The following is a 6,109-nucleotide window of genomic DNA, read 5'->3' as shown; positions in this document are numbered from 1 at the left end:
GGATTCACCTTCTCTTTGTCTGAAGGTTTGAACTTCCACTCTAATCTTACTCATCCTTTGAGGGGGAAAGAACTTAGCCAGAAAAGCATTGACCAGCTTTTCCCAAGAGTCAAGACTCTCTCTTGGTTGGGCATCCAACCATAGCTTAGCTCTGTCTCTTATAGCAAAGGAAAAGAGCATAAGCTTGTAAACTTCAGGATTAACTCCATTAGTCTTTACAGTATCATAGATTAGCAAGAACTCAGCTAAAAACTGATGTGGATCTTCCATTGGAAGTCCATGGAACTTGCAATTCTATTGCAGAAGAGAGACTAACTGAGGTTTAAGCTCAAAATTGTTAGCTCCAATGGCAGGTACAGAGATGCTTCTGCCATATAAGTCAGAGGTAGGCATGGTGTAGTCACCAAGAACCTTTCTGGCATCACCTTCATGTTCAGCCATGTCCTCTATTTCTTGTTTAAAACCTTCTGAAATGTCTCTTCTGAAGTGTTGTGCTTTAGCTTGTTGTAAATGCCTCCTTAGAATTTTCTCAGGTTTAGGATCAAGAGTCAATAGTGGTTCTTTATCCCTATTCCTAGTCATAAACAAGAAAAGAAGGAAAGGAAGAAAGCTTTTTATGTCGCTTGGACCAAGAGCTTCCAGTGAGATGTGAAGAAAGTTCTATGATAGAAAAGTGAAGATGGAAGAAGAGAGAGGAGAAGAGTTCGAATAAATAGAAGTAAATAGAAGAAGAATTAGAAATAAAAGAGATAAATAAGAATTAAAATATTTTTGTTTTTATTTATTAATTAATTAATTTTTCAAAAATTAAGGTTAATAGTTTAAAAAGAATTGAAAATTAGTTAGTGGATTTTCAAAAATAGAAGAGAGAGAGAAGAAGGAGAGAGTTTTCGAAAATTGAGAGAGAGAAGAGTTGGTTATGTAGTTTTGAAAAAGAAGAGAGAGAAGATAGTTAATTAATTAAGAGAAGACTTGAAATTAAAATTAAGATAAGAAAAGATTTGAATTTGAAATTTGAAATTAGAAAAAAGATAAGATAAGAAATTAAAAAGATTTGAAAAAGATTAAATTTTAAAAATTGAATTTAGAAAATATAAGACAAGAGTTTGAAAAGATTTGAAAAAGATTTAAAAAAGATAAGATTTGAAATTTGATTTTGAAAAAGATTTTATTTTAAAGTTTGAATTTAACATTTGAAAAAGATAAGATAAGATTTTGAAAAAGATATGATTTTTAATTTTTGCAAAGATTTGATTTTTGAAAATTGACAACTAAAATAAGATAAGATAAAAATTTTGAAATTAAAATCTGAATTTTTAAATGTAATTTTCGAAAATTAACTAAAATTAAGTTAGAAAAGATATTTTTATTTTTTTATTTTTGAATTTAATGATGAAAGAGAAAAACAAGTAAAAGACACAAAACTTAAAATTTTTAGATCTAATGCCCCAAGTTTTCAAAAATTTGAAGAAAAAACACTAAGGGACACCAAACTTAAAAATTTTAAGATCAAAACACAAAGAAGACACAAGAACACTTTGAAGACTAACAAGAACACAAAGAACAAGACTCAAGAAATTTAAAGAACACAAGAACATGTAAAGAACACCAAACTTAAAATTTTTTAAAAAACCAAACATAAATTTTTGAAAATTAAAAGAAAAATAACAAGAAGACACCAAACTTAAAAGATTTGACACATGATTTAACCAAATAAACTATTTTTAAAAATTTTTTTGAAAGAAAGACTCAAAATTTCGAAAATTTACCAAGAACATAAAAGAAAAACTCAAATCAAGAACAAAGATAAAGAAAGCTAAGGATGCTTGAAAATAAACTATATGAAAAGGTTTTTGAAAAAGTTTTAAAATTTTTGGAAAAGAAAACAAAGAACAGGTATGACTCAAACCAAGAACAAAGATTAAACAAAGAAAGTAAAAATATTTTTGAAAAAGTTTTTGATTTTTTTGAAAAATAGAGAAGAAGAAATAAAAATAAAAGGTTCAACAAAAAAAATAAAATACCTAATCTAGGAAGCAAGACAATCCGTCAGTTTGTCCAAACTCAACAATCCCCGGCAACGGCGCTAAAAACTCAGTGCACGAATCCCCACACTCTGTACAACTGCACCAACAAGTGCACTGGGTCATCCAAATAATACTTGAGCGAGTCAAGGTCGATCCCACGAGGATTGTGATTTGAAGCAAGCTATGGTTATCTTGCAGGTCTGAGTCAGGCGAATCAGAATTCAATTGGATTGATAAAAGGGCAAACTATTCATAATTTGTATTTGTGAGATTCAGTAATAGGAATATAGTTGAGGATTGGAGTTGCTTTGCCTTTCTGGATTAACTCTGGTATTACTGTCTTTTTTGCTTCTGAGCAATTTCTTCAATGGCAGGCTATATGTGATCAACACCATGGGCCATGGTCATTGATCTCCTCTGCTACAGATTGAACACCATTGGCCGTGGTCATCCAATCTGACGAAGGGTGAAGCTCTAGCAGTTCATTCTCTTGACGATCCTACTCAAAATGCCACAGACGAGGTCGAATCTTCTGGATTAGAGAATGCTGCTTCTTTGGATTCTAGCCTATACCACAGAGACCCTAATCTCCCCAGAAATTGGCTAAACTGGTGTCTCGAAAAGTCCCCAATGAAGTCGTGGATTTGTTGTATGAGAGATGTATAAACATAGCTGTTGGCTCGTGCTTTTCAGTCACGTATTCACACGAACCCAAGTAGACGCGTGTGTTTGTCAGGCACGTTTGTCTTAGTATGATGAACAGAGCTGATTGTCACTGATCATCCTATTCACCATGTTGAAGAGCGAATATACCTCTTAGAATTAAATCAAACACAGATCAAAGAAGAACCAATAATACTTTTATTAATTCCTAGGACTCAGCAGGGCTCCTCCCCTCAACCTAGGAGGTTTAGAAACTCATGATGAAAGAAAATACAAAGTGAAACTCGAAAATAATGTGTAAAGTTTGCGTTCTATTCGAATGATTATGTAAAATATACTTTAAATATTAAACAGATGACTAGTAAGGTTAAAACAGTCTATTTAGTGCTAAAATCCACTTCTAGGTCTCACTTGGTGAGTGTTTGGGCTGAGCTTTGATAAGATCCACATGCTAGGGGACCTCTAAGGTGTTGAACGCTGGCTAGAGGGCCCTCTTTGGGCGTTTGGATGTTGGTCTCTGCTCTTTAGGCGCTGGACGCCTGGAAGGGGATAAGAGGTTGATGTTAGACGTCGGTTTTGAGCCTTCTAATATGAAATAAAGTATAGACTATTATACATTGATGGAAATATCTGGAAGTCATCTTTCTATAGCCATTAAGAACACTCCATTTGGACTTCTGTAGCTCCAGAAAAGCTCTTTCGAGTGAAAGGAGGTCAGATCCGGACAACATCTGCAGTGCTTTCTCTGAATCTGAATCAGACTTTTGCTCCAGCTCCTCAATTTCAACCAGAAATTACCTGAAATTGTACAAAAATACACAAACTCAAAGTGAATCAAAAAATGTGAATTTAACACTAAAACCTATAAAAACCTAATAAAAATTTAACAAAACATATTAAAAACTATATGAAAATGATGCGAAAAAGCGTATAAAATATCCGCATATCAACGTTCTCCTCTCCATCTTCAAAGTTATATGGTTATGGCCAGCGTGAGCTCAAAGCCTCAACCTTCTCTGTTGTTGCCTCTCCCCAGCCTCCATCTCGTCGCCACACCGCTCGCTGATGAGCGGATAATTTGTACGCTTTTTGGCATTGTTTTTAGCATGTTTTTAGTATGATCTAGTTAGTTTTTAGTATATTTTTATTAGTTTTTAGTTAAAATTCACTTTTCTGGACTTTACTATGAGTTTGTGTGTTTTTCTGTGATTTCAGGTATTTTCTGGCTGAAATTGAGGGACCTGAGCAAAAATCTGATTCAGAGACTAAAAAGGACTGCAGATGCTGTTGGATTCTGACCTCCCTGCACTCGAAGCGGATTTTCTGGAGCTACAGAAGTCCAATTGGTGCGCTCTCAACGGCGTTGAAAAGTAGACATTCTGGGATTTCCAGCAATATATGATAGTCCATACTTTGCCCAAGATTTGATGGCTCAAACCGGCGTTCAAAGTCACCCTCAGAATTCCCAGCGTTAAACGCCGGAACTGGCACAATAATGGGAGTTAAACGCCCAAACTGGCACCAAAGCTGGCGTTTAACTCCAAGAGGAATCTCTACACGAAAATGCTTCATTGCTCAGCCCAAGCACACACCAAGTGGGCCCGGAAGTGGATTTTTATGTCATTTACTCATCTCTGTAAACCCTAGGCTACTAGTTCTCTATAAGTAGGACCTTTTACTATTGTATTTTCATCTTTGGACATCTAGTTCTTAGATCATTATGAGGCTGGCCTCACGGCCATGCCTAGACCTTGTTCTTATGTATTTTCAACGGTGGAGTTTCTACACACCACAGATTAAGGTGTGGAGCTCTGCTGTACCTCGAGTATTAATGCAATTACTATTGTTCTTCTATTCAATTCTGCTTGTTCTTGTTCTAAGATATCACTTGTTCTTCAACTTGATGAATGTGATGATCCGTGACACTCATCATCATTCTCACCTATCAACGTGTGACTGACAATCACCTCCGTTCTACCTTCGATTGGGTGAATATCTCTTGGATTCCTGATACACAATGCATGGTTGATCGCCTGACAACCGAGTGCTCGCCTGACAACCGAGCCAGCCATTCCGTGAGATCAGAGTCTTCGTGGTATAGGCTAGAACTAATGGTGGCATTCAAGAGAATCCGGAAGGTCTAAACCTTGTCTGTGGCATTCTGAGTAGGATTCAAGAAGGTCTAACCTTGTCTGTGGTATTCTGAGTAGGATTCAATGACTGAATGACTGTGACGTGCTTCAAACTCCTGAGGGCGGGGCATTAGTGACAGACGCAAAAGAATCACTGGATTCTATACCGACCTGATCGAGAACCGACAGATGGATAGCCGTGCCGTGACAGGGTGCGTTGAACATTTCCACTGAGAGGATGGGAGGTAGCCACTGACAACGGTGAAACCCTTGCTTAAGCTTGCCATGGAAAGGAGTAGGAAGGATTGGATGAAGACAGTAGGAAAGCAGAGAGACGGAAGGGACCAGCATCTTTATACACTTATCTGAAATTCCTACCAATGAATTGCATAAGTATCTCTATCTTTATCTTTATGTTCTATGCGTTTATCACCATATTCATTCGAGTCTGCCTGACTAAGATTTACAAGGTGACCATAGCTTGCTTCATACCAACAATCTCTGTGGGATCGACCCTTACTCGCGTAAGGTTTATTACTTGGACGACCCAGTACACTTACTGGTTAGTTGTGCGAAGTTGTAGTGATCACAATTTCGCGCTACCAAGTTTTTGGCACCGTTGCCGGGGATTGTTCGAGTATGGACAACTGACGGTTCATCTTGTTGCTTAGATTAGGTATTTTTTTTCTTCAGAGTTCTTAAGAATGAATTCTAGTGTTTCAAGGTGATGTTCTTATCATCACCAAAGTTGATTGATCTTCATCAATTTAGCTCTTGAATGCAATGTTCTGCTGAAGCTTGGCTAGCCATGTCTAATTCCTTTAGACTGAAGCTTTAGACTAACATTGCATGATTCCTGGAATTCTCATTAAGAATTTTGATGCCTTTATTTTCTTTTCCACTTAATTTTCGAAAACTCCAAAAAAAAATTTACAAAATCATAAAATCCAAAAATATTTCTTGTTTGAGTCTAGTGTTTCATATTAAGTTTGGTGTCAATTGCATGTTTCTATTCTACATTCATGCATGTGTCTTCATTAATCTTCAAGTTGTTCTTGATGATTTACTTGCTCTGATCTTTAAATTCTCTTGTCTTGAGTGTTTTGTTGTTTCTCATATGCATTCTCAACTTGTTAGTGTCAATAGTATACAAACTTTTAAGTTTGGTGTCTTGCATGCATTGTTACTTGATTCTTGTTGCATTTTGATTTTTCCTTATTATTAAAAATCCAAAAATATCTTTAATTTGTGTCTTCTCAAGTCAATAATACAGAGAATTGAAGATTC

Source organism: Arachis duranensis, chromosome 6 (genome assembly GCF_000817695.3).
Source record: "Arachis duranensis cultivar V14167 chromosome 6, aradu.V14167.gnm2.J7QH, whole genome shotgun sequence".
NCBI classification, from domain to species: Eukaryota; Viridiplantae; Streptophyta; class Magnoliopsida; order Fabales; family Fabaceae; genus Arachis; species Arachis duranensis.
This window is presented reverse-complemented; position numbering follows the sequence as displayed.